This window comes from Saimiri boliviensis, chromosome 4, assembly GCF_048565385.1.
Source record: "Saimiri boliviensis isolate mSaiBol1 chromosome 4, mSaiBol1.pri, whole genome shotgun sequence".
Taxonomy (NCBI): Eukaryota; Metazoa; Chordata; class Mammalia; order Primates; family Cebidae; genus Saimiri; species Saimiri boliviensis.
In genome coordinates, this window is record NC_133452.1 from 117,952,742 (window position 1) to 117,972,823 (window position 20,082).

At 35.0% G+C, this 20,082-nt stretch overlaps 1 protein-coding gene across 3 annotated transcripts in view; it reads right to left on the minus strand.

The window, feature by feature from the left end:
* Positions 1-20,082, minus strand: part of ADGRB3 (adhesion G protein-coupled receptor B3) — a 740,902-nt gene that overhangs the window by 270,888 nt on the left and 449,932 nt on the right. The window lies entirely within an intron of this gene.

The following is a 20,082-nucleotide window of genomic DNA, read 5'->3' on the forward strand; positions in this document are numbered from 1 at the left end:
CTGGCATGAGATGAGATCTCACTGTGGTTTTAATTTGCATTTCTCTAATGACCAGTGATGATGAGCTTTTCTTCAAGTGTTTGTTGGCTGCATATATGTCTGATCTTTGATAAACCTGATAAAAACAAGCAATGGAGAAAAGATTTCTTATTTAATAAATGGTGTTGGGAAAACTGGCTAGTCATATGCAGAAAACTGAAACTGGACCCCTTCCTTACATGTTATACAAAAATTAACTCAAGATGGATTAAAGACTTAAATGTAAGATCTATAACCATAAAAATCCTAGAAGAAAACCTAGGCAATACCAATCAGGATACAGGCATGGGCAAAGACTTCATGACTAAAACACAAAAAGCAATGGCAACAAAAACCAAAATTGACAAATGGGATCTGATTAATCTAAAGAGCTTCTGCACAGCAAAAGAAAATATCATCAGAGTGAACAGGAAACCTACAGAAGAGGAGAAAAGTTTTGCAATCTACCCATCTGACAAAGAGCTAATATTTAGAATCTACAAGGAACTTAAACAAATTTACAAGAAAAAAACAACTCCATCAAAAAGTGGGTGAAGGATATGAACAGACACTTCTCAAAAGATCTGTATAATTTTCAAGGGTTTGGAGTAAAAGAAAAGAAAAATTTTTGTCTTGTCTTGAACCATCCTATCACTTTTCTAAGCCTCAGGTTTTCTATGTGTAAAATTGTGATAATAGCACTTACCTAAAGGAGGTTAAAAGGCTTAATTAAATGTGAAGGACTTCAGACACCCCTGGGATAGGGTGATTACTCAGGGAGTAATGGTATAAACAAAATTATTAAAGCCATATTAAGATGCTATTGGGTTATTTAATTTTGCCCTCCCAGAATCTCATTGTTTGGGCCATTCATTGTTCTGGGCACCAAAACTCTGCAGGACTTACACCTTAGTAATTCCTTGGGAACACAAGAAATTAGGTAATGCTGATCTTTGTTTTAATATGCACTTGAAAGAGAGCTCTCATGCCATATAAATTCAACTACCCATGCTGACTTAGGTGATATCATTATTATTTGTCTAAATCACACCTAAAGTAATAGTCATTTAATTATTTGATACTGAAAAACATTATTAGAAGTCATAAAGATAAAAACTATGCCCACTGCTGTTCATCAAAAGGCCTTGAATAAATAACTTCCCAGAGGGAAAATAATTGACTAATAGCCTCAATCATGTAAGTTTATTCTTTTCACACTTTTATGCCAGGAAATGCTGTTAACAAATAATATAAATTTCTGAACTAGGTAATATATAATATATTTAGTCATTTTCTATAAATATAATCAACTGAAATGAAATTTTCTTTTCCCACTTAATTTACTGAGAATTATAAAGAAATTGCAATGATACATTCTACTGTGGTTACTAATTATAACTTTAGCTTTTTTTAGAACTTGAGTTTCCATGAATTTGTAAAGACATATTAAAATTAAAGAAAGGATTTCTGTGTGGAGTATATATATATATACACATACACACATATATATACACATACACATACATTATATATGTGTGTGTGTATATATATATATATATATATATATATATATATATATATATATAATACATATACTTATATATAGTCATTCTTTGGCATCTGTAGGGGATTGGTTCCAGTACTTGCCCAAGGACACCAAAATCCACAGATGCTCAAGTTTCTTAAATAAAATAGCAAATTATTTGCACATAACTTATACATATCCTCTCATATACTTTATCTCTTTGGGATGCAATGGCTCGTGCCTGCAATCCCAACACTTTAGGAGGCCAAGGTGGGCAGATCACCTGAGGTCAGGAATTCTAGACCAGCCTGGCCAACATGGTGAAACCCCGTCTCCACTGAAAATACAAAACATAGCCGGGCATGGTGGCATACACCTGTAATCCCAGCTACTCGGTAGGCTGAGGCATGAGAATCTCTCGAATCTGGGAGGCAGAGGCTGAAGTGAGCCAAGACTGTGCCACTATACTTTAGCCTAGGCAACAGAACAAGACACCATCTTAAAAAAAAATTGTCTCTAGATTACTTACAATACCTAAAGCAATGTAAAGGCTATGTAAACAGTCATACTATATTGTTTTTAAAGTTTGTCTTATTTTTATTTTTGTTTTTGTTTAATTTTTGTTCTGTGGTGGTTGAATCAATAGATGTGGAACCCATGAATACAAAAGGCCTACTATATATACACATACATTGATATGGCTATGTAGATATGTATAGGAGATTTTTTGTATCAGTGGTTTAGAAACATGGAGAAATGTGCTTGTGAAATGTATTTAAATTGTCCCCAGTGCTCTCATCTCTGTAATATGAGGATACTAGAGAATTTTTAGCCAGAGACTACATTCCCTTGCCTTTATTACAACCAAGTGAGTCATACGATTTTGACTAAGTTTTGGTCAAAACGATGTGAATGAAAACAGCATAAACAATTGCCAAATCATAATTCATAAAAGAAACTTTATCCTCCACTTATTTTCCTTTCTTTCCCTTTTTTGCTGGCTGGGAAAGGGTGACAGGTGGAACATCTGTCTTGGATCCAGAGATGGAAGCCAGTAGAAGACGACAAAGTAGCACGACCAGCCATAGGGTGGGGTCTGATCACGTAACTGCAAGGACCAGAGCAACCTCCTGTCTCTGGACTGCCTGCCTACCCATGGGCTGTTAAGTGAGAAGAAAAAATCTTCCTTGATTGTACCCTTAATTTTTTAGATATGTATTATAGCAACTTAGCCTATTCCCTAAATATCTCAGAGGTTATTTGCCATCAGGAGATTCCTACTAACCAATGATTAAACAGTTCCTGCCCATAAAAATATTCCTAATCAGTGGAACTATAAATGACTATTTCACAACTCAAAATGAACTACGCCCCAATAGATACTCAATATGCAACTCAACCAGAAAATAATTCTTTCAGATATTCTATCAAAGTTTTCATAGAAGTGTTTTTTAAACTAATGGTTCACATATATGTGATTGTTTTATTTGTTCTGCATTTCACAAGTCTAAGGTGAAACAACATTTTCACTCAAAGATACATAGTTTATTGCATCCATTAAAATTATCTTGGTTTCATGTCCAAGAATCCCTTATCTTGGTTTCATGTCCAGAAAACTGAATTCAAGCTGACTAAAAAAGTAGAAAAACATGTCATGTTATTCAGCTGAAAAATATGGTGATAGTGCTAAGCTCAGGTGTGACTTGAGTCAGAAATTCCACAATGTCACCAAAGACATGCTTTTATTCTGTTTCTCTATGAGGCTTCCGTACTTGACAGTTTTATCTAAATCCTGGTTTCCTAAGGCCATAAAATAATGACAGGCTTCAGACAGGGCTATACAATGTCTTATTCATGGCCATGAAAAGGGGGGGGGGGGTTGTTTTTCCATGAAAAACCAAGAAGTATGGATAGATTAAACAGACTAAAGACATGTATCTACCACAAACCGTTTATCTGGCCATGATTCAGGTTTGTTCACATACTCTTTTGCTTTAGTTAGGGATAAAGTCAAACCCACACAAAACAAACAGCTTTATATGAAGAGATGAGTGGTTTTCCTAAGAATGGTTGTGCTATTCTTCCCAGAAAGAAGAGAATACAAGTTGTATATCCAACCACTATTTAACTTCTATCAATCCCAGTTTATTTGGAAGTTTCCTAAGTGATTCTAATGTGATTCAATGAGATATATAATTCTAAGATTCTGTGTGAGTAAATAACCTATTTCTTGATAAAACGTAAAATCATTTTACCAGAATATTTTATTAAAAATGAAATTATCAAAAACCAATTCATTTTATATTCTGCATAGTGGTGAAAAAACATAATTTACTTTCAGGATTACCCAAGATAGGGTCAATTTTTCTGAGACTGAATATTTCCACAAATGGCAAGTCTAATCAAGCATATCCCATTAAGAAGGTGACCCATTGGGAGGCCAGGGTGGGCAGATCACGAGATCAAGAGATCAAGACCATGTTGAAACCATCTCTACTAAAAAATACAAAAATTAGCTGGGTGTGGTGGCGCGCACCTGTAGTCCCAGCTACTTGGGAGGCTGAGGCGGGAGAATCCCTTGAACCTAGGAGGAGGAGGTTGCAGTAAGCCGAGATTGCACCACTGCACTCCAGCCTGGTGCCTGGTGACACAGCAAGACTCTGTCTCCAAAAAAAAAAAAAATAGGTGAGCCAGATTTAAATATGTTCACCATATGTAAGCTGAAGATAATAAATATCAACCTCAAGTAGGCTGCTAATTTTCCCACTTTCTTCACAAACCCATGTCTATCAACAGTCTTAGCATTATGTACTATGTGTTTATATTTCACCTCTTCTGATGGGCTCTTTACTATTATAGAATAGGTAAGTTTTTAAACTACTGTTAATTTTTAAAATAACTTCTTATCTTCTAGTACTTTAATCAGTAAAAGAAAAAAGATAAGGATGAAACGGCTTTCAGGAGAAATGTTAAGGACTCAATTACATACTCTTTACCAAAATAAATTCTACAACACTAATAACATTTTACCTCTAAACAAGGGAATTTCAAACATTTTTTAATAGTGAGTTCTGTTTTTATGTAGCAATTTCCTAATTAACTTATTGTGGTTTTCTTTTTCAACAAACAGTAACTGGGCAATCATAAATTGTTCACCACTATCAGAGATATTATGTTCAAAATACGGTCTTATTCTATCTTTAACTCAGCATGCGGAATATTTTCATTTCATTATACTAAGAATGGGCACTACAGAGTTAAAGCCACAACCTCAAAAATAAGGTAATAGTTCATCTGATTAAAAAAACAAAAGAAAAGCAAAGAAGGCAATCATAGTACCTCTGCACCATTTCCATTTTTGAAATATCTTGGCTATTAGTTATATTCAGTAGTAACAATAACAGCTGAAAAAAATCTTGTAACATTTTTTATATGTGTTATTGATATTAGAGACTAGACTTGCTACACAAAGCCCATCAAATGGTATTTAATGTTATCCCCCTTCTGCTTCCATTGCATCACCAAAAGTGAATTCTGAATAGTCACTGACCTGCCTTCTCTTGTATAGAGGATTAAAACAGAGGCTCTGCCATCAGACCTTGGAGGAATTTCAACTTCTCACTCACTAGTTATATAAAGCTGGACAAGTACCCTAACCCCTATGAAGCTAATTTTCTCATTTACAAAATAGGGTTAATGATATCTACCTCATAATTTGAGAATTAAATAAGACAACGAATATGAAGTTCAGGACATGTTTTGTGGTAATTAGTATTACTTATCATTGGTATTTTGACAATCTACTTTTATTGAGCCATGTGAGGACAAGTAAAACCACATACCTAGGTACAAGGGGAAAAGAAAATGAAAGACTGGGAGAGATAGGGAAGGTAAATAATATTGATTTTATGTCCCTCATTGCCCGAGGACAACTGATTTTGGACATTCCCAAAAAGTAGACAACAGTGAAAGAACTTCTACATCCCCTTTTAAACTGCTAAAGACACTTCTCCTCCATTGTCATTTAGTTCATGAATAAGCTACAATTTCAAAAGAAATTCAACCTTGTCTAAAATGTCATCCAATTAGCATTATTAAATTTTGTTTATACTAAGAGAAATAACATAATCTAAGAATCTTACAGCCCACTACAGTGGGTAGTTTTATTAAGAAATAAACCAGATACTCTCACCCTCTCACTGAATACCCTTCAGTGATTTCCTATTGCATTCAGAACAAAATCCAAGCTTCTTGATATGACCAGTTAGCAGGGTGTTGGTGCAGCCTTGTATGCTCAAGTCACTTCTAGGTTATGCCTATTCTTCCTACATGATGGTGAATATTACCTCTTACCTGTTACCCTCACTCTTAAAGTTTCCTAGCTCGGAATACAAATTAAGTAATTATTCTTTAAATGAGGCCCAATACATTTCACATCCCATTGCATGCTTATCTTTACCATACCACTGTCTTTTCTGATTCTTTAGGGCACTACACACTTTCATGCCTAAAAGTTTTCCAGCATTTTTCTAAATCTTTTCCTGGATAATTCTTGCCTGTCATCCGAGCTTCAATCTTATTTTATTTCCTAAAAAAAAATGTCTTCCTGAAATCCCCAAACTAAATTTTGTTCTGCTCACCATTCTTCTTTTTTATAGCACCTTATTCCTAACCACCCCAGTCCTTAACACAATTTGCCATCACATACACATACAAACACACGCAAAATAAGGTGTTTAGGATATGCCTTTCTCACTCCTGCATTGCAAGCTGAAAGAAGTTAAGTGTTTTGCATATGATGTTTGCTTTGTACTCTTGCAAAATCCACTGTATAGGCATTCTGATCCTTATTTTAGAGATGAGATTTGGTAAAAAAACAAAACAAAACAGGAAGCTTGTCGTGCCATTTACAAATGGAGCTAATATTAGAACTCAAGTTTATTTGATTCCATATCCCATACATGTACCTCTATCATGTTGATCTGAAAGCTTAGGTAAACACTTAGCCACTTCACTGTACTTAATCTTAAGATAAATTGCAATGAGGAATTTGCAATGAAACTGAAGAAGTCTCATGGCCAAATTTAGCCTTTACAGTCGCTCCTGAAAGAAAAAGACTGAATGGTTTCTGTGACCTGTAGCTGACATTCCAAATTATAAGGGACTTACTCTATGATCCAGACATTCAAGAGCATTCATTCTTCTTTGGTTGACTTTTTTTTTTTTCCAATTTTTATTTTAGATTCAGAGGGTGGGTATATGTGCAGGTTTGTTACCTAGATTCATTATATGAGACCGAAGTCTGGGGTATGAGTGATTCCAGGAACTGAGCATAGTGCTCAGTAGTTGGTTTCCTACACTTCTCCCCTCCCTCCCTCTTCCCTCTGGTAGTATTAATGTCTATTGTTGCCCTCTTTATATCCCTGAGTACCCAATGTTTAGCTCCCACTTATAAGTGAGAACTTGGAGTATTTGATGTTCTGTTCCCTGTGTTAATTTACTTATGACAGTGTCCTCCAGCTGCATCCATGTTGCTACACAGGACATGATTTCATTCTTTTTATGGCTATGTAGTAGTCTATGGTGTATATATACCACATCTTCTTTATCCAGTCCACCACTGATGGGCACCTAGGTTGACTGCTTGTCTTTGTTATTGTGAATAAAGTTTTGGCTACCACTTTTAAACTCAGTGATATCTTTTAAAAATACATGACTAATTTGCAGTATAACTGCTAGTAATTCACACAATCTTGGTTGATTTTCCATAATGACGAAGCTACCACCAAAGAAGGAATATAAGAAGCCAAACTCTTATTGCTAGCACCTTGCATAATATTTACACATATCAGGCACTCAATAAATATTTGATAAATAAATGATTTTCACGTATTTTGGTGGAATATCTAATGTGACATTAAAATGACATGTTTGAAAGTGATCTTTATTTGAACATTCAATGTACTACACAGAAATAGCAATTTTAAGAAAACTGGATTTTAAAAATCTTTCGTGCATATATATAAGTAGAAATATAAATTTTCTATTTAAAAAATGCTAATTAATAAGAAGGCACACTTAACATACACCGTGTAATTTTCTTCCCGAAGCTTAACAAGGATTAGTCATAGAGGCTATTGTTTTGCTAGTTAGAAAGAACATCACAGATTTATTTAGACTTTCTTTTGGAAGATAGTTATTAAAGACACTTACATAAACTAGTGGCATGAAGATCCCCAATGTAGTAATACAAGTTTTGAGAGACTGGAGAATTTGGCCACATTTATATTTATATTTAAGTGAGCTAATGGCACTGGACCAAAATTTCTTCCATTTTACTTTTTCTGCTAGGCAGGTTTTCATGCTGCATATGCTGTGTCAGGAGTTACGCTGTGATGCTCACCTCATAGAAGACTCTAAGCATGTTTACATCCTGATGAGATTTGCCTTCAGCTATTTAGACATTCCCTTTGTCTTTTACATGGCCAATAGCACAGTGGTCGTCTCTACATTACCAAATACGCAGGTGCAAACAAATAATTCATGATGAATGTTTTCCTAGCAGCACAGTCCTTTACACAAAAGCCCCTTCGGGAAAACGCTTTTTCAGGCTCTACTGTATCGCATACGATTAAAGTCTCTGGAAAACTGCTGAATTCACTGAATTCTCCTGGTGAACAAATGGATCTGACCAGTGATGGTAACTGAAATAAGTTGGTTGAAGAGCAAAAACTTTTACTTACTTAGATGCTTTTCAAAAGGTGACTTACTTTTTATGGAAGGGAGGAGGCCACACAAATGCATTTTCTCACATTTTTAGTACTAATACGAACAAAAAAATAAGGCCTAATGAAAGCAGTAGGTGGCAGAAGTATAACTTCAACCTAGGCCTGTCACACATCACCATTTAATTAAACATAATTTATACTTCTTTACAAGCATATGCCTGGAAATGTGCAGCTGGATTGGACGGGCATACCTTAGCCAAATACTAGTAACAAATGTAAAATAACATAAAAAATTTCTTTTTTTGAAGTATCTTGTTCATTCTCTCTCTCTTTCTCTCCTTTTTTTTTTCGTTCTCTCTCCTTCCTTCCTCCATTTCTCTTTCTTTCTTTCTCTCTTTCTTTCTGATGGAGTCTCTCACTCTGTTGCCCATGCTGGAGTGCAGTGGTACAATCTCAGCTCATTGCAGCCTCTGCCTCCTGGGTTAAAGCTGTTCTCCTGCTCCAGCTTCCCAAGCCTTGGCCTCCTGAGTAGCTGGGATTACAGGAATGAGCCACCAAGCCTAGCTAATTTTTGTATGTTTAGTAGAGGTGGGGTTTCACCATGTTGGCGAGGTTGGTCTCGAACTCCTGACCTCAGGTGATACACCTGCCCCGGCCTCCCAAAGGGCTGGGATTACAGTCATGAGCTACCACATGTTATTCTAATATTTGTTTTTTCCCATTCAACAAGGCAACTGGATCTCCCTGGTGCTAGGCTGTTTCATATCTGATTTCTGTCGCTTACTAGTTTTGTAATCTGGGTATGCTATTCAGTCTGCCCTGCTCTCAATTTTCTCATTCATAAAAGGAATAAAAACAGTAATTGCATGATATGATTATTTTGAGCATTAAATGTTTTTTTTTCTTTTATAAAAGCCTGAACTTATTAAACATATTAGCCCTGGCAGGAATGGGTCTGGAAGTTTGGAGAGAGGTAAGACAAAGAGATAAGCTATGAGCTTGTACTAGAGAGCTGGAAAGAGTTTTCAAAAGAAAGGAGGCAGAGGGTGATGCAGGCCTGAGGAGCTCACATTGCTGGTAGGAGAGGGCAGGAAATAAGGAAATAGCTGCATGGTATACAAGTGCGTCTGGATCAAGTTCTGAGAAAAATGTCCATGCCCGGTAGGAGGGTAAAAATAGCAGCAGAAGCACTGCTACTCATCCATGGAAGCCAAAGGGAAGTCAGTACCAGTGGAAGTCCTTATGTGTCTTCATTAGATCCCTGGAACTTTTGGAGGCTACAGTGAGCATCAGGGAAAGGTGGGAGAAAGGAGAGGGTAGTACAATAATGGGAGATGGAATTTCCAGGGAACTTACTAGGATAAGCGTCCTGAATCAGATTAAATTTGATTTTAAGAAAAATGAATCATGAAACACATCTTGCAATTCAGAATTTGTGAAGTACAAGTTGTCTCTACCAAATATCCATTCTGTATTGTCTACTACCATTAGTATTCACTAACCTTCTACTTTACTTACTTGAGGATCAATTTTTAACTCATTTGCTATAAACTACAATGTTAAAACATTTCTCAGATATTATCAAAAGTGTACAACTTATATGTTGATTATGATATGTGGTGTCTCCCAATAACAAGAAAAGTATTTATTGGATGAAAATGAGCAGATGATGATAAAACAGTAAAACAGAATACATACTTTTTAACTTCTTTGGAGGAGACTATAAATTATTTAAACATAAATTTTTAAAGAAACTTCCAGAAAAGTATTATGAAATATGAGAATAAAATAATTTTGAAATATTGAGAGACTAGAAAAATTTTTACTGAAACAAATATTGTGCTTTGAATGTTATTCTTTGGTTTCTTACCACAAAAGTAGTTCATTAGAAGTGACAGTTTTCCACATCATATTACAGAAAATAGCAACATATTCTTTATATAATTTCATTATGTTTATACATTTTTATTAGAAAATTGAAAAAATCTAATGAAACAAAAATTCTAAACTAAAATTTCTCAACAAGCAATGGTTAAGCTTTGTTCTGAACCCATAACTAATTAAAATATAATGTTTAATGGAATCTTAGTTATAAACTAAAATTCCAACTTCAGAATATATGATGATTTGGTGCCTAGCACATTAAGGTACAATTTAAATATTGAGAATATCTGTGAAAGCCTTGAAAAATAGGAAGGACCTAGTTGTCAATTAGTTTGCCTAAAAATTTCCCTACTGTCACCACCTCATAATTTTTAAAAGGAAATGCTTCTACCTTAATATATGTGACTATAAACATAAATATATTATAACGCATATAATAATATATTTTACACAAACTTAGATATATAGATGATCAAGAGAGCTTTCCTGAGTGTATATGCAAGAGGAATCATCCAATTGCCCTTGTTCATTACTTTTATAATTCACTACAGGATAAAAATAAAGATGCCCAGGAGGAGGGCAAAAATAGGAAAGACTGTTTAAAATCTTTAAGCCACTTGAAGATGGATGATTTTTAAAAATTGGATTAAAGTCATGAAATTATCTTAATTAATAAATATCCAAAGGTTCACTGCAAAATGAGACTTCTTTTTTTCCTTAATCAATATATTTTAAAAATGTGATTATTGAGAAAGAAAGTTGGCATACTATCATTCTGACATGTATAATTAAATCTACAAAAATTACTTGTTTAATTTGGTTGTCTAAGCAGTGCTATATAAAATGATTTTTTTTGATGTCTACTTTGCTTGATTAAAATCAGCATCTCTTTATATATTGGCATGGTATTTCATTTCAGCAAATACTGTAGCAATTACATAATTATAACTCACTTATTTCAACTGAACAAAACATATTTCAGCACACCAGAAACAATTGGAGTCTCTAAAGTTCAAGCTAGGTGAATGTCATTATGTACATGCTGCAACAAGGGTTATGCCATCCACCTTACAAAAATCAGTCGATTTTTGTTCGTGAATTTTTTTGAGGGCATTTGAGCACTTTGAAACTTTAATTTTGAGATTACCATGGTAACAAGTTCATTCCAAGCATATTTTTCCTTTTGGAATTGTTGTCATGAGAAGAAATATACAAAACAAAATATTCAGCAAAAAGGAGCAGTTAAAGAATGAAGTAAATTACGCTTTTGATTTTATGATTGTCTATTCTTACAAAGAAATTAGAATAAATCTAAACATAAGAATGAGCTGCAGAATAAAATGAAAAAGCTGCATAGTGATAATCTATTCATGAGTATATATATGAAGTGTATCAAAAAAAGGTTGTGACCTTCTTTCAAAGAGGTCAGTTATATCTGGACTTTCATTACAAGTCCAATCTGTTCCAGAAATCAGATGTGGCACCAGGTAGATTCTTTTCTATCAACTAATCAGTATAAAATCACTGATGCTCTATTTGTCACTTGGGCTCTACCAGTTGTGCCTCGGTGGCCCTGCTGCTCACTCATCCATTCCTTAACATCACCCTGTACTCAGAATGACATAAATGCCTCTGCTCCTTGTTAGCCCAGGGAAGGTGGCCTCAATCACAATGCCAGGAATCCCTGATCCCTAATGCCATGTATTTAAACAGTTGCTTCTTAAAAGCTGAAACACACTAAAAATGCAAGTTGCTCTTTCTTAAAAGGAGTTTTAAGTGTACATTAAAAACATTTAAATGTACAAAAATACACATATTTGATATATGTTTGCAGGATTATTCTAGGATACTCATCATACTGATTTATTTAACACTACTTATAAGAATTTCAGAAAAGGTATCTTTTTTAGGTTCACTACAGATATTTAAAATGATTGGAATGTGAAGGTTTCAAAGTGGCTATGCAAATTTTGTATTTATATATTTTTAAGATGGATAGTCTTAATATATTAGAAGGCAATATAGTATTCGTGCCAGAATAGACTGAGTTCAAATTCTATTCTACCCTCATCAGCTTAGTGATATTGAGCAATTTCTGTGCCTCTCTGTGCTTCATTTCCTATTGTGTAAAATACTACCCTATAGGGCTTTATGAGATTACATGTTATACACACACACACACAACAATTTAGCACAGTATCCTGTATATAGGACATATCATAAAATGTTTCTTGTACAGGATGGTAAAAAAAAGTAAATATAATTTAAATTTTATTTCTTTCATAGTCTATTTTTATAAGAAATATATAAATATTTATATTTAAACAAACAAAAGCCTAAACAAAAACTAAGCAATTTCCAGGGTTTGTCAGTTTTGTGTCAATTCAGCTCAGCTTCCTGTATTCTCCTCTTTTGCTCACTGTTCTGTAATACACACATGACACTTACTAAATCTAATATTCGCATTTATAGCCTTAATATTATTCCAGTCCTCAAAATAACTGAGGAAAAACAATGAGATAAAACTGTTTTAAGATAAAACTTAGGCAAAATTTCATTCCACTGCATTATAGAGTTCAGAAGACCTGCAATCCATACATGCTATATGCATTAACTCTTACTGAATCATACTATTCATTTGAGAAGATTTTTTGGAAGTATTTTATATTACTTGTGTGTGTGTGGCAGGGGGGTGGGGTGAGGGTTGTCAGACATCACAGAAATCACTAAAAAGTGGTAAGGTTAAGTGTTCTTAACCTGGGGAAAATGTGGGACATAAAATCTTAATATTTAGGAAATGCTTTACCTACTGTTTCCAGGACTATAACTGCACATCAATGGAATCCAAGTGTTCCTCCCTCCCTTTCTCCCTTTCTCCCTTCCTCACTCCCTCCCTCCCATCCTCCCTCCCTTCCTCCCTTCCCTTTGCCCTTCCTTTCCTTCCTTCCGTTCCTCCTCTCCCTCCCCCCTCCCTTCCTTTCTTCCCACCTCCTCCCTCCCTCTCTTCCTCTTTTTATTCCCTCCTTCTATTAAATCTACATGCTTTCTAGAAACAATTGAATTTAAAGCCTTCAAAGGGTAAAAATGTAACAGTAATTATCTTTCTGGAATTATTATACAAATTTTAAGTTGTCTTTTGAAAAACTTCTAGCAATTGGAATAGTATCAGGGCATGATCTTACGTGAAATATGGTCAATGTCTGACCAGGGTTAGGTTTGCTTGTATTCCCATTGACCCATATAGCCAAAAAGCATTTAATATGTGAGAAGGTCAGCTGTTACACTTGAGTGAACATTTTCCACTTACTAATTACCAAAGGGGAGAACATAGTTTTTGCCTTTTTTCCTCTCCTCTGTTTATCTCTATCTCTCTTACAACATTTTAGAATTCATTTTCAAGACATTATTTTCCTAGTGAACATTTTAGGAATTTGAACAAATGTTTTTTGATTCTTAGTTTTATTTTGTATCCAGTTACAACCCTGCAGGTGAAAAATCAATAATATGAGTGTCACAGAATGTAAAGGTGGGAAAAACAATCAAAAGCAAAAAGGGAGAATATTAATAGAAAAATATATAAAATATATTTAAAAGTTATAGATGTAGACATATGATTTGCAGATAATTTTGCACTAACACAGTGAGAAACACAATCAGAAATATTCCCTTGTAAATGGGCACATCTAATAAAAGTTAAATATTTAAAGAGATACCAGTAGGAGTTGTTTTTCATAGGAAATACTATTAGTTAATTTAAGTGTAAATTACTGATGTGTCCAAATCTGATAACACTTGCAAAATAGAGTTCAAAACTATTTTCAACATTTGGAATTACTCCGCTTTTTCAGACCTTGTTGTTTAGGAAGGAACAAGGCTCTTCTTACAGAAGAGTCACAGATATTTACATAAAGAAACAAAGGACTTAAAACTTCATATTCCATATGTAAATCTCTGTGAGTAAATGCATTAAGCCTGGCTCACTTGGTACAGGTTACATAATACTGGGTGAGGAATGATTAAATGGAATCAGGCCTTGGACTGTCTTGCCCTGGTGCATAGCATTACACTGCAGTGATGAAAAACTCTTTCTGCCCTGTAGGAATGAAGAAAGTCTGTTTTCATCTTGAATTTCATTTGTTAAATACAAATGTACTCAGAACGTTTATATTTTGGGTAGAATTAATCAATAAGCACTTAGTAGTAAATGGAAAAGGAGCAGAGCTTCCCTAGGACACTATGGATAGAGGTTTCACTTAAAACAAAACTTTGTACTCATGTATAAGCAAATGAGAAAAACTTTCCACTAACAGTAACATAGCAGGAGTTTTAGAAACACGATTGTCATATATATAAGGAAATCAGCGTAGGATTTAGGTAAGTTTTAGGAGATCTGAACACAGAGAAAACAGAAATTTAGGCTCAGTAAGAACAGAAGCTGTTTCTCTCTCTTTTTTTTTTTTTTTTTTGAGACGGAGTTTCGCTCTTGTTACCCAGGCTGGAGTGCAATGGCGCGATCTCGGCTCACCGCAACCTCCGCCTCCTGGGTTCAGGCAATTCTCCTGCCTCAGCCTCCTGAGTAGCTGGGATTACAGGCACGCGCCATCACGCCCAGCTAATTTTTTTTTGTATTTTTAGTAGAGACAGGGTTTCGCCATGTTGACCAGGATGGTCTCGATCTCTTGACCTCGTGATCCACCCGCCTCGGCCTCCCAAAGTGCTGGGATTACAGGCTTGAGCCACCGCGCCCGGCCTGTTTCTCTCTTGATCAATGTGACTCTACAATCTTACCAGTTCTTTAGGTTAAACTTAAAAAAGGGTTAAAAGAGCTTCTCAACCTTGTCACTACTGACATGTTGAACCAGATAATTCTTTGCTGTGGGGGATTGGACAATGCGCTGTAGACTACACAGCAGCATCTCAGGCTTCTACTTACTAAATGTCGGTGGCATCTCCACCTTAGTGGTGACAACAATCAATGTCTCCAGACACTGGTAAATGTCCCCTGGGGAGTATAAACACCCTCAGTGTGAACCACTGGAAGGAGCTTGACTTTGATATCAAAATTTCACACACATATTTTCATAGAGGTAGCTATTTAAAATTAATTTTAAGAATGAAGAACTTCTCAAATATCAGTTCTTGGAAAATTAACTGGTATTGATAAAATTTTCATTAAAATGGGATAAAATCAAAAATGTTAAGACAATTTGTGACCAAAGATAGTTATAATATTTTTTCATTTAGATTTAAAAAGTTTATCATTTCATATGAAAAAAGTCCCTTCTTTAATGACCTGATGTTAATAATATAGTATTATTTTGTATTCTTTAAGTAAAATAAGTAGTTTGTAGTTGATGTGGTTTTAACTTGTGTCCCTATCCAAATCTCAAGTTGAATTGGAGGAAGGGCCTGGTACGAGGTAACTGGATCATGGGGTCGGATTTCCCCCTTGCAGTTCTCATGATAGTGAGTGAGTTCTCATGAGATCTGATGGTTTAAAAGTGTGTGGCACTTCCCCTTTCACTCTCTCTCCTGTCTCCAAGAGAAGAAGGTGATTACTTTCCCTTCACATTCTGTCATAATTGTAAGTTTCCCGAGGCCTACCATTCATGCTTCCTGTTAAGCCTGCAGAACTGTGAGTCAATTAAACCTCTTTTCCTCATAAATTATGCAGTCTCAGATAGTTCTTTATAGCAGAGTGAAAAGGGACTAATACAGTAGTCATTGTTGGAAGCCCATGACATCTCAAGTTGATACATAATGAGTTTGTATCTCATGGTGTGGCTTCATTCGTTCTCAAAAATTTAATTTGTTGTTTTCATACAGTCCTAAATTAATAATACTTAAAGTAGGTGATTTGCTTCAGTCATGATTTTGATATTCAAAGTAGCCAAACAGGGCCAGGTGCAATGGCTCACACCTGTTACCTCACCACTTCTGGGAGGCTAAGGCATGAAGGGAGCATGACTTGAAGCCAGGAGTTTAGAATCAAAGTAGTAAAACTCAAGTAAGCTGGATTATTTTAAGAGAGAAAGAGAGAGAGAGAGAGAGAGGGAGAGAGAGAAAGAGTGAGTGTGAGTCTTTGTGTGAAGTATCACAGAGTGAAACGGAATGCTGAGGCAGTTTGTCAGAAATCATTCAATGAGTAATTCAAGAAAATAACCTATTTTTACCTAAATTATCTAAATCCACTTGTGTAAATGGAGCAACAGAACATATGGTTTTAATATTAACATAATTATGCTTTTACTTTTTCTTTTCATTTAAAATAACTGATAAATGTTTACATTAAAATCTGTATCATTTTCCTTGGGTCTCTTGAAGGAAGACTAGTTTTGCAGCGATGATGAATATATTTATTTAATAATTTTAGGATTCACTTCCAAAGTTTTTGGTATGTCTAGATTTTTTCAATGTCTACAGCAGCCATACATACATATATACACACAAGCATACACACAGACATATATATATTCAATATATATTCATCATTTTATTGCACAACAGCTTCAGAATGTAGCATTAGGAAAAACATGCGGTTATTTTAGTGTTAGAGATGAGAGCTGACTTTGGAATTTACTTATTCTTGCTACTATATAGAAAAATATAATCTATTAAGACAAATTGTCTCAAGCACATAGACATGATTAGTTAGATCTATTGCATTTGTATGCAGAAAATGCTCATTTAATGATACCAGGGGAATTACAATCCTCAAAGATCACCAAAAATGTGGCATACTTTCAGCAAATGTTAATTAATTCATCCAAGATCTAGCAGATACTTTAAAAAATACTTTCTTTAAGTGAAGACATTTGGCTTATAGCTGTTCATTTTGTAATATTGCCATTCACTAGATATGTGTAAAACTAGAGATACATTTGTATTATTCTTATTAAGCTGGTCATTATGTATAGCTCAACCTGAATCACAGATATGCTAATTTCATGATGTGATAAGTGGCATCAACATGACCCTTCTTTGAATATTGTTGAACATTCCCAAAGATAAAATAAAGCAGAATGTAGTATTTAATTCTCATTACCAGCTACAGCTTTTAAAGTGAAATCGCTTTCTTAGTGTCCTCTTTTACTTTAATGTTAGAGGACATCAGGGTCAGCTCCTACTATTTATATAAAGCAGGAATTCAAATAGCTAACTCACAGAGAAAATGTGATTTCACTTTCTTTCAAAGACTCAATGCAAATTCCATTTGGAGTCCCAAAAGACCTTGAAATTCACTTCACATTTCACTTGAAATGCAACGTGCAGTGTGGTTAAAACACAGGAGAAAAAAAACTCTGAATGACTGAACTGCTCCCCAGGATTGAAAGAAGCACTTAAAAAGGTCAGAAAGGTATTTCCATCTTCTACAGTGAAGCTGAGACATACCATATTTGGGGAGGGGTATACCGGTGACTTTTATAACTGACTAGCAGCTATGAGAACAGAGTCATGTCAGTAGAAAGAATCAGGAACAGGTTTCAACAAGAAAGAAAGTTAAGCACAAACTATAAGCAAGATTATAGAGTGACTTGGGGTCAGAAAAAAACCGTACTGCTTAGATACTTTTAAAAAATAGGACAATGGGGAGCTAATACTCAGGGAAGTTTTTATTTGTAAGTAGTTTAGTGGCAGCAAATAGTTAATATAATTGTTAATGCTTTTATTGATCTCAGGAAAATTCTGAATGGGCATAATAGATGCATATACAAGATGATGGATTTAATAAAGTTAAGCAAACACACACACAACAAAACCCTCTTTCTTGGACAGAATACAACTGTCTTCGATTAAAGCCAGTTCATGTAGCTTTGGGACTTGGGTTGGTTTTAAAACCTGATCTGAGGCATCACCTTATAAAAATGGTAAATTTTAAACCCTTAACTATAACAGTTGGTGCTAAAAAATTAGGAAAGCTAAAATATTCATTTATGAACTAAAGGGACTTCCAGACCTTGTCATTTTAAAACACTTCAACTGAATTTTTTTAAAAGTTCCAGGAAGAAATGGAAATCTCCACTAAAAATTGAAATGTAAGCCACAGAAACATATGATATAGAACAATGAATAAAAGTACTGATTTTTACTTGTCTTTAAAGGTATTTTAGGCCTCTGGTCTTACATTAGATTACTGCTCATTATTTATATCTACTCTGAACCTATAAAATATTAACAAAGAAATTGTTAAAACCAGTGTGATAATTCTAGGACATGAAAAAATTTTAAAAACCTCATTTGCAACTCTAGATGGATTAGAGATTTAAACATGAGACCTAACACCATAAAAACTCTAAAAGAAAACTGAGGCAGTATCACCTAGGACATAGACAGGGGCAACTTCATGAGTAAAACACCAAAAGCAATGGCTTTTAAAAGCCAAAATAAACAAATGGGATCTAATTAAACTTAAGAGCTTCTGCACAGCAAAAGAAACTATCAATAGAATGAACTGGCAACCGATAGAATGGGAGAAAATTTTTGCAATTTACCCATCTGACAAAGGGCTAATATCCAGAATCTATAGAGAACTTAAACAAATTTACAAGAAAAAAAACAAACAACCCCATCAAAAAGTGGGCAAAGGATGTGAACAGACAGTTTTCCAAAGAAGACATTTATGCAGCTAACAAACGCATGTAAAAAAGCTCATCATCATTGATCATTAGAGAAATGCAAATCTAAACCACATTGAGATAACCACCTCACTCCAGTTAGAATGGTGATCATTAAAAAAATCAGGAGACAACAGATGCTGGAGAGGATGTGGAGAAATATGAACACTTTTACACTGTTGGTGGGAGTGTAAATTAATTCAGCCATTGTGGAAGACAGTGTTGTGATTCCTCAAGGAACTAGAACTAGAAATATCATTTGTCCCAGCAATCCCATTACTGGGTATATACCCAAAGGATTATACATCATTCTATTATAAAGACACATGCATATGTGTGTTTATTGTGGCACTGTTCACAAAAGCAAGTACTTGGAACCAATCAAAATGCCCATCAAGGATAGACTGGATAAAGAAACTGTAGCACCTATACACCATGGAATACTATGCAGCCATAAAAAGGATGAGTTCATGTCCTTTGCAGGAACATGGATGAAACTGGAAACCATCATTCTCAGCAAACTGACACAGGAATAGAAAACTAAACACCACATGTCCTCATTCATAAGTGGGTGTTGAACAATGAGGACACATGGACACAGGGAGGGGAACATCATACCCTGGGGCCTGGTGGGTGGGGGGCTAGGGGAGGTACAGCAAGGTGTAGGGGAATTGGGGAGGGACAGGATTAGGAGAAATACATAATATAGATGATAGTGTGATGCAGCAAACCACTACCACTACCATGGCACAAACCACTATCACGGCACATGTATACCTATGTAACAAACCTGCACAATCTGTACATGTACCCCAGAACTAGAAGTATTAAAAAAAAAACCCTCATATGCAATACAACAGTACAAACAAGCAAGGTGTGTGTGTGTGGGGGGGGTGCACATGCATGCGTGTATTTTGTATTATCTGTTGATACTGAAGCAATAAATTTTCATAGGCACCTCAGTTTGCCTAGTTCTGAAAACTACTTTGTGATTACTTTGTGAGTAAATAAGCATTCTGCCTCAGATATGGGTGATCAAGGCATTGGTAGTTTCTTTGCATTTGGGAAGGCATCCAAAAATGGCCTTTAAACCACATTATCTGACTAGAGATTTTATTTTTTTCATTTTATATAAATTGTTCAAATTAAAAAACTTTAATATTGTATTCTACAGAAATAGCTAACCATGGAGATTTGAATGATATATGAGAAAGTAAACACATGAGGTAGAATAATGAAAGCCGACTTCTGAAAACTACAATTATCAACACAGTATGGAATATCGCTTTTGACAGCAGCTGAATAATTCCAT